The sequence below is a fragment of the Erpetoichthys calabaricus genome, chromosome 3 (assembly GCF_900747795.2).
Source record: "Erpetoichthys calabaricus chromosome 3, fErpCal1.3, whole genome shotgun sequence".
Classification (NCBI taxonomy): domain Eukaryota; kingdom Metazoa; phylum Chordata; class Cladistia; order Polypteriformes; family Polypteridae; genus Erpetoichthys; species Erpetoichthys calabaricus.
In genome coordinates, this window is record NC_041396.2 from 119,423,335 (window position 1) to 119,444,538 (window position 21,204).

The following is a 21,204-nucleotide window of genomic DNA, read 5'->3' on the forward strand; positions in this document are numbered from 1 at the left end:
TCACCAGTGCATCATTGCTACTCAAGAATTGATTATTTTTTTGTAGATAATCATTTCTTGCCTACGATTAAATCCTGCAAGTACGACGCTATTGTTATTTCCAACCATACCCCTCTGATCCTAGAGATAAAATCATTATGCCCCACATACTCATCTCGCAGATGGTGTCTTAACCCACTTTTATTAGCAGACGAGAACTTTACAGAATTTATATCAAAACAAATCAGTTTTTTTCTAGAGACAAATATATCCTCAGAGGTCTCTGCAGGGGCACTATGGGAAACCCTGAAGGCCTTCCTAAGAGGACAGATTATCTCATATCTTTCCCATAGAAATAAACTGGAAAGCAAGCAGGTATCAAAGCTAACCAACGAAATTACTAGAATAGATGAAGAACAGGCAAGGTGTCCAAGTGAGGCATCTTCATAGGAAAAGACAGGCTCTGCATTCAGAGCTCAACCTCTTAACAACTAAAGAAACTGAACAACTCATTTTTAAATCAAGACATCATTACTAAGAACATGGAGAGAAAGCTAATAAGCTCTTAGCTCAACATATCCACAAGCAAGAAGTTTGCAATGCAATCCCAGCAATTACCAACACAAACGGAGACATAATCATTGACCATAAAAGTATAATGCACACATTTAGAGACTACTATAAATCCTTATATTCTACTGAGTTTAAAGAAGACAAGACACAATCTAATGCATTTCTGGATGCATTACAGATACCGAAATAGATACTCTTAGTGCAGACGAATTGGATAAACCTCTAGCGCTACCAGAATTACTAGATGCTATAAAGTCACTTCAGAGTGGGCAAGCAGCAGGCCCCGATGGCTACCCTGCCGAATTTTATAAGAAGTTCTCCACTCAGCTAGCTCCCCTTCTCTTAGCAACATTAACAGAAGCTAGAGACAATAAAATTCTACCTCAAACTTTTCGTCAAGCATCAATCACTGTCTTTCCTAAACAAAATAAGGATGTATGTACTTCTCTTTCTAAACCCATCCTAGGTTTATATTAATTAGGAGAGTACGGCCTTTACCATGTAATTAATTAGTTTAGCTGCAGATTGACAGTGTTCTTTCTTTACAATAATAATTTTCAGATAATGCAGCCATGAGGTTGTTTTTAGTGTAATGTAAATACTGTGTACATATTTGTTCACTCTATGCTTATAGAAACATCCCTTACATAATTCCTTTCTTCTTTCATTCATTTCCAGCTAATGTTCACATTTAGTTTACCTCAAGCAGCAGAAGACATGAACTGGTGTATAAGTGGCTTGTGTGTGTAGCTCCTGAGAGTTTTGACTAACTTGTACTTGTGAGCTTGAGCGGCTGTCAGACTAGTAAAAGAGGAAAACAAAAAATATACAAGATGAAGTGACCTCTTTCAAGATAAATATCAACCATTAAATTAGTCCATAATTGAAGTTGCTCTAAATGTTTTTCTGTTTTAAAATAGATGAGTTTGCAAATTTTAAAACTTTGTACAGCATACTGTATTTGAGATACCTCAATGAAGTCTGACCTGTCCTGACAAATTTCCTTGAGGAGTAAGTTTCAGCAAAATCTATTCACTGGCAGACAAGTTGTTTCATGCAGACAGAGAGACAGACATGGCTATTGCAGAAGGTGCTTCTTGCATTATATGCGAACACAACTAAAAAAGTGCTGAACTGTAGTACTTAGGGGACTTGATTTAGCTTTGTTTAGCTGATTGACCTGTTCTCATCAAAATTGTTCAAATGTGCTGTGTTTCTATTTTCACTTCTGCATCAGAGATTCTTATTCTAATGATATACTGCCATTGTGTACCTTAAAAAGTTAAAGCAGTTCTTAAAGTTAAGGTTTCTTTAATATTCAATGTTTCGTCTGTTCAATCCCTCCTTTGGGGTGTGTGTTTGAGGAAGGATTAGGCAGTTAGTCAAAGTAGAAAAGTGAAAGATACTTGAAAAATTTATCTTTTACAACAGATCCAGTAAACTTTAAAGATTTTTGATCTTCCTTTACACAACAATGTTAAACTGTGGTGAATCCCTATATACTGTACTTAATTACTTTTGTTTTCAGAGAAGCAGTTTTACCTAAAGCTTTTTCTACATATGAATTGTTTTATGTTATTATCACTCTTCATGTTCAAGTCTATGGTTCTAAAATGTCAATAAATTTTAAAGTACATATTCAAAATTAAAATATCCGATCAATAGTAATTAAATAATATTCTAAAATGGTTTCATTAAAAAGTTACAAAAGTACATTTTGCCTAATAATAAATGGATGACATCTAAAGTGTGGTCATGTGAGTGTGTAGGACTGGTCACAATTAGATTTGGGGAAAAAACTTCTCATAACATTGTTCATTTGCTTATTTATGTGAATATTAAAGTCTCCCAAAAATTTAGATAATTATCGGGGGGCCAGGGGCTATCCTAGTTTTAAAGTAAAAATAAAACTAGGATTGGATTTATTTTGATGTTTAATAGATAGATAGATAGATACTAATATTATCTAAATGAAGTTTATTCTGGTATCCTATAATATATTGCTTGCAAAAGACTTGTGTTGCTTAACTGAATGAAGAGATGTCTTATCTTTAATTACTAAAAATGAAACTTTCTCTCTGAGGTTCAAGATTTTTTTATAATTTGACAAAAATGCATTAATTTTATTGTAAAACATCTGGTACTATTTCAATATGTATGAAAAGTCACATTGGATGTTTTTCTCTTTCTTGTTTGTTGGATTTTTTCCTTGCATCTCTTTTTTTTTTTTAAGAACAAAATAGTTGTATAGATGTACTGCTTATACTACTTTGTGATTGAACTGTATGTGTTGCTGAACATTTTGTTTTCTTAAAATAAAAAATAATAATACAGGTACTAAAACTGTACAATGCAATGATTTGGCTAGGGAGTTGGACAAAATTAGTTCAGATGGTGTTTCCTCTGACATAATATCAACTGAATAATGTCAAAAAAACCCCACAAAATAACATATCATATCATGCAATATAATCACCAAATGGCACTGTTAAAAAATATGTCAATTTCAAGTGCTCAATATAGTGAGGCACAGTTCATGCATCCCATATGTGGTATCACAACAAATTCAATAAATGGGTTTATTTAAAGGGCTCTAGTCTTCAAATTTCAAGGTAGTTCTGCTAAGTTATGCCAAGAACAATGCTTGGTCCAAGGGCCTGCGTCAGCATCCCTAAAACAGGCTAGCAGCACAAAGGAAATTTCACTTACTGTACTTCAAAAAAAAAAAAAATTTTCCCATATAAAAAATTGCAGTGAGGCTATGTTGAAAAATTGGAAAAATCTGATTATGATGACTAAGTTTATTTTGCTATAAACATTTTAGAAGTATGTTAAATCATTGAGGCAGGTTTACTACTTATTTAATTTTAGCACTACAGTGCCATGTGCTAAAAGCCTATAATGCAGAGCTGCCACTGTTAAAGCTAAAAAATTCACTCAAAGTCCACCTCTGTATCTTTTAGTAAATGTTTTATTGAAAAAGATAAAACCTCAAGTGAAGCCTTAAATGAACATTGTATGCAGGTTTGCACCAAGTTTATGAAAGAAAACAGATACTTGACTCAAAGTCATTAAGTGGAAATGCGTTATTTCCTAACAAGGAAATATCTAATAAAAATAATTTTGTGAGAGTTTGTGTGCACTTTACTATGAATTTCCTGTTTATTACCTCAAAGTAATGAAGAGGAAATTACATGTAGCATTAAAGTACATTGTTTGCATTTAAACATTTTGAACAATGGAATCCGCAATAAGCAAACATGCTGCAATGTCTTGAATTGTGTAGTCTAGGTCTATACAGGTAACCAGGATGCTGGAGATCTAAATTTTGATGTTACAGGTTGTCATGTGGTAGTAGTCCATCACCATGAGTCTTAACTAGTGTTTCTCCTTTATTTGAATATTCACTGTTTGCAAGGTTAACAGGAATGCCTGAGGTTGAATTAGAAGTGGCTAAATGATGTAAAACAATGAAAGCAAAACATTTTCAGTTTGTACTAAAGCTAAGTCTTAAAGTGGTCCTCCAATTTGCATTACTTTCCCACCAACTCCAAATAGCTAAGAAAGGCTGAACATACCACATGATACTGTATGATGTGAGTGTAAAGGAAGCATACTTGACTTATTTAAAATTTCCTTTATTTTAATTCTGACTGTGAAGTAGCTTTCCTCCCTGGTTCAGAGATTTACACTAGATTAGCCTTCCTCCTCTGTGTACCTGTTCTGTGATACTGGCATTCAATACTTAGTTTCTAACCTTGCTTCACTCATTCTTTACAGTGTGGGGTTGATTAATGGTTCTATTTTCAGTGTAGTTATTATTTAAGTACCTTAAGAACCTATTAAACATTGCGTAAGGATTGTCAGGCATAGAACAGGGAAGAATGTCAAGGCAACATGGAAACGGAAAGATTCCTCAATAAAATGTTTAACATACCTGTTTTCCATCTTTATAGCATAAAGGATAAAACCCTAGACGACAAGGAGTACTAATCTTTAATCTTGTGTGCAGTAGAGGCGTGGAGCCACCTCTAACACCCTCAGGTACCACTCTAGACACCAGGTAAAAGTATAAATACTATTCTTTTTATTATTATAATGTGCACAAAGCACCCTCCACTCCACACTCATAAACACAATAAACTCTTCTCTATAAATCACCAATCCTCCTCGCCCAGACACGTCGCCACCCTACCTCCCAGCTCAGCTCAGTGTTCTGGGCTTCCCATAGTCCTTTTATAGCCCCTGACCCGGAAGTGGTTCTTGGCCAAACCCACAAGTCCGTTTTCCTTCCGGGTCAGGGCAAACCGTCCTCTTCTTCATCCCGGGAGCACGTCGTTCCTTCCGGACACGTGATGCTGACGCACTCCCGGGTTATAGGGCATACAAGAGCCCACTAGCCCCCCTACAGCGACTCCCGGTGGCCCCCAAGGTATCCAGCAGGGCTGTGTGTATAAACTACAGAGTCCATGAGGCCCTGCTGGAAGTCGGGGCACCATCCTGCTGTCCGGAAGGCTCCTCCTAGCGGCCTGGGGGTGACGACCGGAGTCCATAGCCGGTCGTCCATCACACTTGTTATACCATCTCATCCATAGAAAGAGTCTCAGGCAAAATTAAGATATTCTGAACATCCAGGAGGATGTGGGGCAGGGTACACAGGTAAAAGGAGAGCACAGCAGACAATGAACTGTCTTGAATAATCTGTATTTTCATTTTAACAAATAAGGAATCTGGTAGGAAACCTGTTTTGTGGTGTAAAACTGTCCAGGAAAGGTACTTTAACCTTTGAGGTTCTTTTTACATTGATGGATAAGTTAAAACTGGAAATGCCTAAACTGTTAGCCTTGATTTTAACATTTGTCCTGTAAAACTTACATATTCAACATTTACTCTACACAGATAAGCTCAAATATAAAACAAGAATATCTCAACACAGACCAAAGCTAGCTACCTCAACTTTGAAACCTTACCACGGGCAATAAGCTGCTCTGCTCACAAGGGGTCCCTGCCAGGATTCACTTACGTATTGTTCTGTCTTCAGATTGCTTCCCCTAAAATGGCTACACTTCAGAATGTCCTAGCAAAAGGCAGGGACTGCTACTCCTATTGGTTTTTTATATCCCCAATGGCAGGCTTTGAAAGGGCTACACAATCTAACAGAAGCCAAGGGCTGATAGTATGAAACCTAAATGAGCACAGTTTGTTTCATTAACAATCATCGATCATTGCTAATTGTCAGTAAACAACACGACAACTTCAGCAAAGCAATACTCAAACCATTTCAATTACTCATACCTATTTGAAGGAGAAACCAGGTGCAAATGTTAGATATGAAAACATACACACTGAATGATTGAAATTAGGGTCACACAGCAAGCTTCGTATCAGGTGGCATGTAGCTTTGGTTGTTGCAGTCTTTGGTTTCTTACATCAAGTGTGATGCTTGAGAGCTGAGGGACAGTCTTGTAAGTGACAAAGTCTCACCAAGGTGTCTTCTCTTCGGTAAAGAGGTAAGATGTTTCTCTCTCTTTCCTCCTCCTGCATCATAAAAAATCCTTTGAATTTATAGCGTCATGCTGGCAGACATAAGCAAGATATTGACTCAAAAACTGAAATAACTGATACTGTATCTTGCCATGGTCTGGTTGATTGTTAATTAAATTATTTTTGAAATATTTAATTATAAAGTTCCAAGTCTTTTCGTTTCATATATTCTTACAAGCATATGCACACTGACCACTTTATCAAAGCTTAAACATATGCATTCTAATAAACAATGCCAATCCTTTCACAATTTTATACTTATTTTCCCAGAATTCCTGTCTGCTTATTTTGCATACACACTAAAATTTTATCTAGCCCAAATCTGAAACTCTTGGAAAACTACTTCATGAATTTGAATGATCTAATGAGGTCAGGTTGACAGACGAGGTTAGACAGGAGTCCCTGTGGATTATAATGTTTGCAGATGACATTGTGATCTGTAGTGATAGTAGGGAGCAGGTTGAGGAGACCCTGGATTGATGGAGATATGCTTTGGTGAAGAGAGAAATGAAGGTCAGTAGGAACAAGACAGAATACATGTGTGTAAATGAGAGGGAGGTCAGTGGAATGATGAGGATGCAAAGAGTAGAGTTGGCAAAGGTGGATGAGTTTAAATACTTGGGATCAAAAGTACAGAGTAATGGGGATTGTGGAAGAGAGGTGAAAAAGATGCAGGCAGGGTGGAATGGGTGGATAAGAGTGTCAGGATTAATTTGTGACAGACGGGTATCAGCAAGAGTGAAAGGGAAGGTCTACAGGACAGTAGTGTTACCAATAGCTATGTTATATGGGTTGGAGACAGTGGCATTGACTAGAAAGCAGGAAACCGAGCTGGAGGTAGCAGAGTTAAAGATGCTAAGATTTGCACTTGGTGTGACGAGATTGGACAGGATTAGAAATGAGTACATTAGAGGGTAAGCTCAAGTTGGACGGTTGGGAGACAAAGTCAGAGAGGCGAGATTGCATTGGTTTGGACATGTACAGAGGAGAGATGCTGGGTATATTGGGAGAATGACATTAAGGATAGAGCTGTCAGGCAAGAGGAAAAAAGGAAGGCCTAAGAGGAGGTTTATGGATGTGATGACAGAGGACATGCAGGTGATGGGTGCAACAGAGCAAGGTGCAGAGGACAGAAAGATATGGAAGAAGATGATCCGCTGTGGCAACCCCTAATGGGAGCAGCCGAAAGAAGAAGAAGAAGAATGAGGTAATTTGCCTACAATTTCGGAACATTTCCCTCATGAGCTCTGCGCTCACAAGTTAAGAATCATTATCTAAATCAGCGGTTTTGAAACTGTGGTCCCCCGAAGGGGGGCCGCGAGGGTGTTGTGAAATATCAATTAATTAACACTACATAGTTCCATAATAATGCAGCGTCTCGTTAATTATCGCCATTACTTTCAAAACGCTTCGGTACCCTTTAAGCCTTTTCGGTCAGAGTCAGACCATTTAGTATTTTAGTAATTTTAGTGATGCTGGTTTTAATTATTCTATGCATGCTACAGTGACATCAAATTTGAATAGGACGTATTAATCTAGTCTGTTGTCGAAATTAAAACGTATGGCCAGACCGTTTAATAATATGGTAATACTATAATATACTCCATCTACTGGCGTAACTGGCCTATTTTGTTCACGTTCGCTGTAGTTCCTAAGTAAATAATTATTTTGTTGTTTGCCGTAGGTAGGGAATGGATAAGTTTTTGAAGCATAAGAAAACAGAGTTGCCGTTACACAAAACAGACGACAGTTTTGACGATTCAGAATCAGAAGCTAATGACTTGTCAAAATGCAAGAGAAAGCCAACACCAAAGTTAAGAAAATATGACGAGGATTACGTTAAATTTGGTTTTGTTGAATGTGCTTCAAATTCAGATAGACCATAGTGTCTGATTTGTAACAAAATCTTGTCAAATGAAGGTTTGAAACCAGCCAAATTGAAAAGGCATTTAACGAAGAATCATCCTGATTTAACTGGCAAACCGAAAATATTTTTCCAAAGAAACAAGGAAGAATACATCAAGCAGATAACATTTTTTAAGTCGTCATTGATACCAAACGAAAAATTGCTGAAAGCATCCTATTTAGTGGCATTGAGAGTGGCTCGCACTAAGAAAGCTCACACGATTGCTGAAGATTTCATTCTTCCTTCTGCAGTTGATATGTGCGAAACAGTTCTAGACAAAGAATGTGCTGCAAAACTGAAAGGAATTCCATTGTCTGACAACACAATTGGAAGAAGGATAGAAGACATGACAGATGATATAAAGGCGCAACTAATTGATAGACTGAAAAGTTATTTTGCAATACAACTGGATGAGAGCACCGACATTGCCAACCAGGCACAACTGCTGGCCTTTGTGCTATACTGTTGGGAAGGGGAAATGATAGAAGATTTGTTTTTATGTCATCTAATGCCTTGCAGAACAACTGGCGAGGAGGTTTTCAAAGTGCTCGACAATTTCCTTTCACAGTCTGGTCTGTCATGGGGTCGGTGCACAGGCATTTACACGGATGGTGCAGCATCCATGACCAGGAAGCATTCTGGAGTTGTGGCGCGTGTGAAGAAAGAAGCACCTAACATCACAGCGACATATTGTATGATTCATCGGTAATCACTGGCAGCAAAGAACATGACGCAATCACTTTCTGAAGTCTTGTCTGGTTGCATCAAAGTTGTAAATTTGATTAAAACCAGACCATTATACGCTCGCACGTTTGCAATTCTTTGTGAAGAGTTGGGGGCTGAGCATTTGAATAATTTGCTCCATACAGAAGTACAATGGCTATCACGAGGCAAAATAGTGCAGCGTGTATTTGAACTTCGAGAAGAACTACTGGTATTTCTGATGGAATGTAATGCTGACCTAGCTTCAGTCATGGCTGATAACATTTGGCTAAGCAAACTTATATATAATATATAACGATATATTCAACTTACTAAATGAGCTGAACTTGTCACTTCAGGGCAGAGATTCAAACATCTTAAGAAGTCACAACAAGATTGCAGCATTTAAGAAGAAGCTCAGTATATGGAAAACCAGAATTAACAAGAAGGTTTTAGACATGTTTCCAATCTTGGATGATTACATCTGCAACAATTTGTTGATCAACGCCGATCTCATAATTTGCAATGTTTAGCAGCATTTGCAGTCGCTGGCTGACCATTTTGATGAATATTTCTTGAATGATAACATTGCTAATTTTGATAGGGTCCGCAGTCACTTTGATGTTGAATTGACTGACCTCGCTGGGCGCAAGCAGGAGGAGTTAGCTGAATTGTCATGCGATCACAGCTTACAAAATAAGTTCAAGCAGCAATCACTGTCATCTTTTTGGTTGAGTGTGGCTTCTGAGTATCCCTTGATATCCGACAAGGCAGTCAAGATTTTGTTACCGTTTGCAACAACATATTTGTGTGAAACAGCATTTTCAGCACTTACGAATATGAAGAGCAAGTACAGATCCAGACTGGCCGTTGAAAGTGACTTGCGTGTGAGCTTATCAAAAGTAGCACAGAGAATTGACAGTTTGTGCAAATCAAAGCAAGCACATCCTTCCCACTGACATTATTAGTGTTAACCGAAACCAATGGTAGCCTAATAATTTCTTAAAAATGACTCTGTTCCATAATTATTGCATGCACATAGGCATAATGAGAAAATTTATTCTGCGTTACTTGTTCATTTATGATTTTCCGTTATAGTAGTCATCATGACAGTGAAGAAGGTACCGTGGAACTTGTATGTCCGTTATTTTGATTGCATTTCACGTTATTAAATTTTGCTTGTTCAATATAGGGGTCCATGAGCTAGGCCCGGAATGTAATAAGGGTCCCTGGTGCAAAGACCTAAATAACTAAAATATTAACACACACTTACACAAAATGCACAAATTTAATATTAAGAGTCATATTTAGTATACTGTAAAAGCACAATTTTTTTAACAGTCATAGGTAAAGAGAGAGTAAAGCAGGGGACTCAGCACGCTGCCCTGTGAGGTGCCAGTGTTGATGGTGAAGTTTTTCCACCAATACACACATGCTGAGATCTGCCAGTGAGGAAGTCTAGGACCCAGTTACACAGAGAAGCCCCAGATCCATGAGTCCAGCAATGAGCTGGAATGGGATTATGAAGTTAAATGCAGATTTCTAGTCCACAAACAGCAGCCTAGCATAACAATACTTTTTACCAAGGTTAGACAGAGTTCTATGGAAATGGCATCCTCAATAGACCTGTTGCAATGGTAGGCAAACTGGAGGGGGTCCAAAGTGTCAGAAATGATGTCCTTAATGTGTTGAAGAACCAGCCTTTCAAAGCACTTCATGGCTATGGGATGAAATGCTACTGGGCGGTAATCATTAAGGCAGTCCACTTTATTTATCTTTGGTACAGGAATGATGGCTGTATTCTTGAAGTACTGTAGGTGGGGACAGATAAAACGTGCAAAGATGTGTTAAAAATGTCTGTAAAGGTATCAGCTAGCTGGATGCAGCTTGCTTTGAAAACATGACCTGAAACTTCGTCTGGGCCTGCTGCTTTATGGATGCTGACTTGGGAGAAAGTCCTCCTCATGTCATACTTGGAGATCCTCAAGCTGAGGTTTTGCAGTTCTGCAGGAAGTTGCAAGTTGTCTGAGTTAGCAAACTCAAAGCAGGTGAAAAATTTGTTCAGCACATCTGGGAGTGAAGCAGCAGTAGTTGTAGCCACGTGTGTCCAGGGTTTGTAATCTGTAGTTAACTGGATGCGGTGCCACAACTGATGAGCGTCTGCTGTGCTGTTTAACTGTGACTCCAGTTTGTGAGTATACTGGCACTTTGCAGGTTTAATAGCTTTCTGGAGAAAATTCCTGCTCTCTTTGTATGCCTCCATATCTCCGGAGTGAAATGCACTGCTGCGCTTGGATGGACTTCTGTGCACATCCAGGGCTTCTGGTTGGGAAATACACGTACTACGTGGGCATGCAGTTATCCAAACATTTCCTGATGAAGCCTGTGATGACTGTGGCATACTCATCCAGATTATCAGAGGACTCTTTGAACACGTCCCAATCCACAGATTCAAAGCAGTCCCTAAGTTTCTTCTCTACTGCTGGGTTCCAACAGTGAACCTCTCGCAGGGCCGGCTCTGCATGCTTTAACTGCTGCTTGTAAACAGGGAGGAGCAGCACAGAGTAGTGATCTGATTGTCCAAGGTGTGGCCGCAGGAGCAAGCTGTATATGTCTTTGTGTGCAGTATAGGAGTGATCTAGCATGTTGGCGGGACAGGAGACATACTAGTAGTATTTGAAATAAAACAACCTAAAACTTGCTTTGTTGAAGTTCTCGGTGATGATGACCAGTCCTTTGCGGTGTGTGTTTTCACAGTCTGTAATGAGACTGTACAATTCCTTAAGTTCAATGGCAGTGTTTTCTTGCGGGGAATGTAAACAGCAGACATAAACACAGCTGTAAACTTCCTGGCAGGTAGAACAGCTGACACTTAATGAGCAAACACTCTAGGTCCGGTGAACAGCTTTGTGAAATTACTTCCACATCCGTACACCACTCGACAATGAGGAAACATACCCTGCCACCTCTTTTCTTCACTGGAGTCTGCCCGATTGGCACAATGGATAGAAAAGCCATCCGGCTGGACAGCAAAATCCAGCATGCAGGCGGTGAGCCATGTTTCCATGAGGCAGAAAACACAACAGTCACAAACTGTACTGTAGATCCTCCTGGAGACAAAGTCTACTGCGGAGATCATCCAGTTTGTTATCACAGTCGTTGGAATTTCATCCTCACTTGGATCCCAGCATGCTGGCCACATTTTCACCTCTGCGTCCTCCAGGTGTGGTCGGGTGAGTCGCATCTGCCATGTTGGTCTTGGGTTATTGTGATGAACAGCTCTGGGTCAATAACTTCAAAAGTGGCTACTTGTCCCTTTGTTGTTCCAATGTTTGTCAATGTTCTATGGTTGTACATAATAAAACAGGTAGTGCAAACAGTGACAGTAACAGAAATACAAACACAAAAACAAAAAGTCTATGAGGAGCAACACACAACATGTCACCTGTCTCCGGCACCATGAAACTTACAAATAAGTTAGTAATAAGTATATTTCTGTGCTGTTCTCTATATTAAAATTTGATTATATTTTGGTTATATCCTTCAAAGAATTTCAGTCATCACATTGCAATACGCATTACAGGGTGTGCCTTGTCACCACTTACATTTAGCCATATTAGCTGGTTGCTCTATTCTGGTTTTCCTGTGTGTTACTATCTGACCTGTCAGTCAAAAATCAGCAATCCTTATCGTACAAAATTAAGATATTCTTCTTGGAACTGTTGACTGACTAAATTGTTAATTTAAGATGGTTTGATAAGTTTGCAGAACAATCATTTACTTTTCAATTAATTAATCCACTTATGGCTCTCTACCATCAGAATAAGTACCACATACTCTGAATCTACCAGTCCTTACCCTTCTCAGATTTTATTAGAAAATTCCTTAGAATATGAAAAAGAATTTATATTTTAGTTTCAAACAATATATTTCTTTTACATATAAAAATATTAGTGAAAAACAAATTTTCCTCATATTTTGTAAGTGAATATATTTTGTGTTTGCTGCCTTATTTTAACTATATTTTTGTTACTGTGTATAGTCAAATGGTGACATGTAACATAAAGTGAATTTAAAAAAATTATGTTTTGTTGTGCCAGATCTGGTATATGTCTCATGTCTGGAATGCCTTAAACATCAAAATAATCTATTATGAAAGATAGCTTGCAAGAGAAAATCAGTTTTGCGTTACTTTACTGGGCATGTTTTAATCATTAAAGTATCACACTGAATTTGAGCCTGGTATCATTGTTCACATATGACATCTGTAAACTAGCCTTTTCCAAGGGCCATTAAAATGTGACTGTCGGGCGGCTTGACATCTGTGAGACTGCTAATACCTAGAGTTGTAATGACTGGTACTATAATTGTTATTGTTTTGTGTAATTAGATATAATAAGCTTGGTCGCAACATGTTGTTGAAATCAACAAAGCATCATATGTCACCTGTCTCTGTTACTTATCCAGTGGGAACGAGGATAGGGCTGGCTGAGAGGCCAGATACAGTAGGTGAGAAGGCTGAAATGTAAGAGTGTGTATGTGTGTGTGCATACATGTGTTTATGGGTAACGCACACACACATATATTTTATATATGTATTTATGTATTTACTGTATATGTAAAATTATATAATTAATAGTGCTGTGTTTACATACAGTATCAGAATATACAGAACACCTGAACTTGTTATCTTTAACCAAGTTTCTTCTTTCTTCCTAACCAATCAGGCTCCAACAGGGGGTGTTTCACTGAGACTGCTCTGCTGACTGTTGCTGATACACTATGGCTGGCTAGGGCTGCCAACTTATCATGCATCCTTCTCCTCCTTGATCTTTTCTCCACCTTAGACAGTTAACCATCAGATCCTTTTTGCCACCCTTTCTGAACTAGGCACCATTGGTGGTTTGAATCCTACCTCTCGGACAGATCCTACTGTGTCTTCTGGAGAAAAGTGATGTCACAGTTACATCAGGCAAGCACACGGATGCCCTCTCCTCTTCTCCTTGTAAACCACCTCCATAGGCTGTATCATCCAGCCCCATGGATTCTCATATCAGTACTATGACCATGATACTCATCTGTATCCATTGTTATTGTATGAGCAGTACATTTTAAACATTATTTTAAAGAAAATAATTGATTACGTTTTTCTTATCCAAGAAATTTTTTGGGGACTTAGATTCATTTTATGTTGCCTCTGGAAATAGCATTAATTATTTGTATGTTATTGTGCCTCTCAGTTTTAGGATCCCCGTTGTTAGGACTCCACTCCCAGTTACTGGGATGGTGATTCTGTTCATTTCCAGCTCTGTCATCATCAGCATGACACTTTAAATGCTAGCATCACGGATCGTTCCTTTATCCATGATTTGGATAAACACAAAGTACTTGTGTGTGTTACTTTTTGAACTCAGGTTTTTGATCTAATAGCTTTCCCCTTTGACTTTTGATTTCCTTGACCTTTTTTTCCCTTGACCCATTTCTGACTTAGACTATGTATCATTTCCTGGTCTCATTCTTTCAACCTTCAAGCAGTGTAGAATCACAAATCAGATGATGAATGACCCCAAGATTAAAAATGTTTTTAGGACATATGCAAAGGGACATGGGGGAATGAAAGTGCAGCTGGCTGAAGTGGTAAAGCAGATGTAATATTTAACTACTTAATTTCTGCATTTAGTAACTGAAATTAGTAAGTCTCTGGAACAGGCAGGGGCACAGAGAACCACACAAGATGATAAAGGAATTAGCATTTTTAAAAAGCCACAGATTCCAAACTCCAGCTTGGTCTTCAGATACCGTATATACTCACGGATAAGTTCTACAAGTCGGGACTTGATTTTATCGTATAATTTCTGGTATTTTATAATGTCGGTCATATAAGTCGAATGTGGAAAACTCACACTATTGGTACATGGGATTATAATATACTAACGTCCAGCTGAGAGAGTAACCACAGCACACACTGCCTTTTTTTCTATGTGGGTGCGGCAATGCGCTGTATCAGCACGTGGTCCTAACCTCTCTCTCTCTCTCTCTATTGTGCCTACATGACCACGCGGTAATACCTCAACTATTCCAAAGCAACGGTTGCACTGCTTTGTGCTTTTTGAATCTCACACCCTCATACACCTTTATCGTAAGGTGGAGCGTTCAATCAGAAGAAAATATAAAGCTGGTTTTAAATTAAATGTCGTTGAAGTAGCAAAAGAAATTGGTAACTGCACTGCTGCAACAAAATTTGATGCATCTGAGAAAATGATGCGAGATTGGAGGAGGCAATTTTTTTTTTTTAAAAGACTTCAAGAAAATATTTAGCCTAAATGTCCAATCAACTTCATCCATTTGCTGATTCGTCTCATAAACGTACACTCACTAAATAAAACCTTGACATTGAGAATAGGGAATTGCTAGCCATAAAATTCTCAATTCCCTTTTGTCATTTACAACGACTGTAAAAATTGTATATATTTGAAAATGGTTCAAGGATTAAATGTTGGTCAAACTTGTTTGACTTTACTTTTTAGTTGAATTAATTTTGTAGTCACATATCAACCTAATAAAAGGAATGGAAAAATTGATGCTTTATGCTGTAAATATGATCCAGACACACATACAGAAGAGCCTGAGTATATTTTATGACCAGATAGAATTTTGGCTACTACTTTATTAGTTCACCTGTCAGAATTATTTAAAAAAAAATTATGAAAGCCTCATCCAATCAAACTTCTGAAACAATTCATAGGTAAAATACATTTATCCCTCCAAACTTTAGAAAAGTCTTGGAGTTGGCTCATATGATCAAAGAGTTTTGTCACGCTGGTATTAAAAAACATTTGGGATAGTACAAAGATATTTTTGGTGGAAGATAATGTATTGAGATGTGCATGATTATGTATTGGCGTGTGAAATCTGTGCTAGATGAAAGGAAGCTTTGGTCTAATTCTTTCTCTTATTCCTCTCAGCCTTTGTGCAGTACAGTTACCTCTTTACAATCACAAACACCTGCCGAGTCAGTATGCAACCATGGGGTGATGATATAAATTTGAGAACTTCTGGTTATAAATTTAGCTCTAGAAGAGTACAGGCATTGGATGAAGGCTACCGAGGTCCAATCTTAATCTTAATGAAAACCTTACTTATTTAACCACCTCTAAACATTTTAAGGATTTCAATATTTGAGATAGATGTTTCCTCAGATAAAGAAGGCATTTTTGTTGGTGCACAAATGACACAAGCAGTATGAAGATCTGCTAGTGTGGGTGGAGGAAAATGCATGCAAAGTTTTCAGGGATGTTGTTGTGAATTTTCTTGGCAACTACAGAGCACCAGTCTACATTCAGCTGAAACCATGAACTGCAGCTAAATATTCATTTCCTGCATTCGCACCCGGACTTCTTCCCTGCTAATCTTGGTGCATTCAGTAACGAACATAGGAAAAGGTTTCACCAAGACATTGGAAAGATGGTTAAGCGGTGTAAAGGCAAGTGGAATCCATTAATGCTTGTTGATTATTGTTGCAGGCTGAATTGAGAAGCATCAGATGCCTAGTACAAACGGGAAAAAAGTATCAAAATATTTTTAGCTTAATTGAACAAATGTAATGTGTCAGTCTCGCTAAATTAATCACCATAAATGTTTATGTGTCTCCAAATTCCTATGTGATACAGTCAGTTTGAAATTATTTTTGTTTTTAGCTTGAAGCTGTGTATCATAATCACCAAAAATATTTCAGGAATTAATATAATTTATCAAAATTCTTGACCTGTATTATCACTTGCAAGTGTAATATTTAGCAAAAGCGCAATAGTTCAATGATGAATGTATGATTGCTATTAAGCTTTGTATTAATGTATATACTAGATTGTTTTAAGGGTTTATAGCAGACACAGCTTACATGTTTTCTTTCTTTCTTTCTTGTTCAACTTCTTTTTTTTTACACATCATTCACATGGCTACTATTCTCTGTCCAGTTATCGTAGACGGGGAACTGGAAAATGACATCCAAACAATAATTAGTTCACGTCATCTATGTTCTTGGTCTAATTTTATGTTTACTGGTGCAGTTAGGGGCTATAAGAAACACTCTTGGGTACTAGTCAAACACAACAAATAGTCAGGCACTTTCATCTGAAACACCCCGTAAACCTGGATGGATGTATTCAGAGGCTCTGGCACAAGAAGGTGTGCTCTGTCAGGAATCCATAGTTAATGTTCTTGCAGGGTTTTGTTATTTTACAGTTTTAATGGTAAAGTCATGCTTATGAGCATTTTAAATATGTTAGCTTGTTTCACAGGTGTTAGATCCTTACATTTTTATATAAATAATGGAAGTGAGACTTTTTGCTTGAGTACATTAACAACAGTTCTGAATTTAGGATTTGGTTTAACTTTGTTTTTGACTTCAAGTTCAGTTTTGTCATTCAAGTTCTTGTTTCCAATCTCTACCTTTAGTGCTGACCTCTCTTACGAGTGCTTCTTTGATACACCTTCTAAAAAAATAAGAAAATATTTCTGCTACTCTCCCTAATCCTGTGAGTAACAACTTTTGGAAAGGTCTTAACAGTAACAGCAGCATAAGGAAATAGTATGCTTAATTAAGAAGTATCTGCAGCAGCAAAGTGAGAAGAAAAATAAAGACAAGGTGATAAAAATATCCTTCAGCTAGAAATTTTATTCTTGGTGGAAGGGTACAGAAGCTGTTAGCTGCATGAAAATAAGTGCTGCTCATCTATTTGTGACTATCAGCAAAGAGAAAAAAAATGTTATAGTATTCAATTGGATGAACATTGTGAAAAAAAGGATGACAAACTATAAAAAGTAGTCACCTTTTGCTGGGATGTTGTGTACTTATTGCACCTCTTCTATTCTGCCTGTCCTGCCATACTGGCACCAAGCCACCAGACACATTAGGAAGCAATCAGCCTGAAGTCAGCTTGGAAGGCTTGTCTAAGGAAGTAAGTTTGTATGAGACAGATTACATAGATGTCTACTCCTGCCCTTGATATATATTAGACTTTGAAAGATTTGTTGAAAGATTTTTTTTGGAACATTATTTGAATTTCTGTGAACACCATTTTCAAGTCTAGTAATCAATTCTTCATTCAAAAGTGGTTACTCTTGAAACATCCCATTCTAAATGAACATGAACCTCTTGCATAAAATATCCACAATAAACAAACAAGCAAACACAAGGTTGCTTTACTGCTTCTCTTTCCTAGATAGATGAGTAACCCAATCTGCAAATTCGTGTCTTGAATTTTGACTGGAGATGGCGAAACAGCCATTTTGAAATCATGAATCAAAATACAAAGGGATCAAATTGTAAATTCCTCTTGTGCTCTGCTCCCCAGCTGCATTCCATTTATACACACACACTCATATGATAAAGTAAGTACACCCCTTGGAAATTGTTGACTTTTTTACATATTTAAACAGGCAAGCATTAAATTTTCATGCAAACAGTGCCTACAGATAAAAGTGATATACATGAACAAATGACACATAAAATTGTCATGGTCTATTCATTCTCATATTCTACATTAACATGAATGTAGATTTGGTACATGGAAAAAGTTAGGACACCTTTACATTTATCAACACTTCAAATCCATTAAATGAATCAGCTGTTCCAGATTAAATGCCAGTGATTAGAACCTCCTTAGGGAGTATGCAGTTGAAAATTGTCTTATTTAAACTGCAGATGTCTATGGTCTGGTGCTCTCTCTTCTATTGACATGTGTGGTGTCATCATACCAAGATCAAAAGAGCTCTCCAAGGCTTTTAGAATGAATGTTGTGGATGCCTATATGTCTGGCAAGGGAATATCATCTACAAGTGGCATTTATTTGAAAAATTATTGCTAATCTGTCCAAACACTGTCCAGCCCAGAAAATTCAGTCCAAGAACTGACCATGTGAGACTATAAAGGTCTTCAAGGACCCTAAAATTTCAATTTGGGATCTGCAGGTAACTTGCAAAAGTTGGTGTCAAAGTGCATTCATCTACAATTAGAAAGACACTGGAAAAGTGCCAGGATTGTCAGGAAAGGGCCATTTTTGTCCTAAAGTCATTAGAGCAAGACAGGTTTTCATGTCAAAAACACCACCGTAGAAACACACTGCAATGAGAAAGTGTATTTTAAAGCAATATGACACACAGAAAAATCTTGTAAGAAATTTGACAAATGAAAGGTAGCTAAGCTGCCCCTATCATGAGACCAAAAACAATACATGAAATTAAGTAATATGTAGAGAAATTGCCAAAACAGCAGCAGTTTGTTTAATCTGCAAAAGATACTGATTTCTGGTGCATGTACACTATGTGACAGATAGGGGGCGCTATCGCTCCCTTGAACCCTCGGACACCACGCCAGACACCAGATAAAAGTCCAAATATAATTTTTATTTGGAAGATAATGTGCACAAAGCACTCTCCTCTCCACAATACTCATATAAATCAATAATACTACGAACAATACTCAATAAACAATAACAATCAATCCTCCACTCTCCCAGACGCGTTGCCACCCTTCCATCCTGCTCAGCTCAACTCTGGGATCTCCCACAGTCCTTTATATAGTCCGTGACCCGGAAGTGTTTTGCTCTCTCTGTCCATGTGACTAGGAACACTTCCGGGTCAGATAAAAACTCCTTTTCTTCAACCCGGAAGCACGTCATTTCCTCTGTCCACGTGCTTAGGACACACTTCCGGGTTGTAGGGAAAATACTCCTTGTTCCTCTCTGCAGCATCCTCTTGCAGCCCCCATGGTATCCAGCAGGGCTGTGGATAAAAACTCCATTGTCCAGGATTCCCTGCAGGTCTTTGGGGCACCTTCATGCTGCAGGGAGGGCTCCATCTGGCGGCTTGGGGGTATTGGCCGGGATGAAAGGCCGGCCATATCCCATAACTATTTCATAATTTTGGGACAGTTCACCCAATCGCCTAAGAATCTGTTTTTCACATATCACATATTAATCTAACTAAGCATGCTGTTTTTCTTTCTGCTCTTCTCTCTCTTTTCTTCTCTCTGTTGGTTAGGAGGAGAGTGGCTAGTTTTCCTCTCATATACATGCTCCTCCTTGTATATACTGTATGCAGGATGTTAATTTGTGGAAAAATCTCTGCATCCCTTTTGCAGTTGATTATCATCATCTAAATTTCATTCACAGATTGCAATAATGCATTTATTATTTTTTCATCATGACTACTGTTTAAAGTTTCATGCCGTATACCAATGAAGATCTTTTTCACACTGCAAAGTGAATGTGTCTCTATTCGGTGCACCAAACATATACAGTATAGAACATAATCTTAGAAAGCTGTCACAGCATAGACCTGTTCCTCATTCTAAACAGCCATGGTTCAATATAAAAGCCTTTCTGGTGAGTAAATAACAATGTTGCTGTTTGGGAAGTTTAAGTCAAAAATAATAAGCCAAAGCCATACCACAGATTACTAAAATATGATCGGAATAATTCGGGATCAGATCATTTTATTGAAGGCAAAGATCTAGTATCCAAAACTAATTTATTTGATTTAAATGTTGTGGTGAAGCTGCAGTATGAGACGTAAGGAACTAAACATTTGAATACTATTGGCATGCCCCCTCTAACACAGTGGCAGTCTGCACCACAAGTCAGGCAGCAGCAGGCTGTAGACTACATTCAGCTGGTTGACATCATGCTTCAAGCATCCGAAACCATGAACTGCAGCTAAATATTAATTTTCTGCATTCACACCCGGAATTTTATTCCCGGTTTAATTCTTTCTCTTATTCCTCTCAGTCTTTGCGCAGTACAGTTACCTCTATACAATCACAAACACCTGCCGAGTCAGTATGCAACCATGGAGTGATGATATAAATTTGAGAACTTCTGGTTAAAAATTTAGCCCTAGAAGAGTACAGGCATTGGATGAAGGCTACCGAGGTCCAATCTTAATCTTAATGAAAACCTTACTTATTTAACCACCTCTAAACATTTTAAGGATTTCAATATTTTAGATAGATGTTTCCTCAGATAAAGAAGGCATTTTTGTTGGTGCACAAATGACACAAGCAGTATGAAGATCTACTAGTGAGGGAGGAGGAAAATGCACGCAAAGTTTTCAGGGATGTTGTTGTGAATTTTCTTGGCAACTACAGAGCATCAGACTACATTCAGCTGGTTGACATCATGCTTCAAGCATCTGAAACCATGAACTGCAGCTAAATATTCATTCCCTGCATTCGCACCCAGACTTCTTCCCTGCTAATCTTGGTGCATTCAGTAACGAACATAGGGAAAGGTTTCACCAAGACATTGGAAAAGCGGTGTCAAGGCAAGTGGAATCCATTAATGCTTGTTGATTATCGTTGTGGGCTGAATTGAGAAGCATCAGATGCTAAGTACAAATGGAAAAAAGCAATGTCACACACGTGTGCATGGGAAACAGCTAAAGGGCCTAAATAATTACAATTCTACGCCAGACCAGGGGGTGGCGGAGTGTGCTAACTGTCT